This window comes from Nestor notabilis, unplaced genomic scaffold (assembly GCF_000696875.1).
Source record: "Nestor notabilis isolate BGI_N333 unplaced genomic scaffold, ASM69687v1 scaffold23868, whole genome shotgun sequence".
NCBI lineage: Eukaryota > Metazoa > Chordata > Aves > Psittaciformes > Psittacidae > Nestor > Nestor notabilis.
Window position 1 is genome coordinate 27871 of NW_009941809.1, and position 367 is coordinate 28237.

Consider the following 367-nt stretch of genomic DNA (forward strand, 5'->3'; position numbering starts at 1 on the left):
GCTCGGTTGGGTGATCGTCTTGCCAGCTGGACTGAGCGGACAGAAAATCCCAGGTCAACTACGTGAATGTACATCACCTACACCGACGGAGAGGTAGGTGAGCAACCGAGGGACAGGGAAGAAAAGCAAGCAAGATGGGTTCCAACATGTCGACAGAAGAACGCACCATCGTAAAGATACTGCAGCATATTTTAAAGAAAAGGGGGGGTGTGTATGAGAAGTTCCCCTTGGAACTTTCATTAGCATGGCTAAAAAGTGAAGGCGTAGCAGCAGATGCACAGACAGCATTCCTTAGAGATACATGGACTAAGATGGGAGAAGTTTTGTGGGATGCAGCCACCAAGGCCGATGATAACACCACAAAACT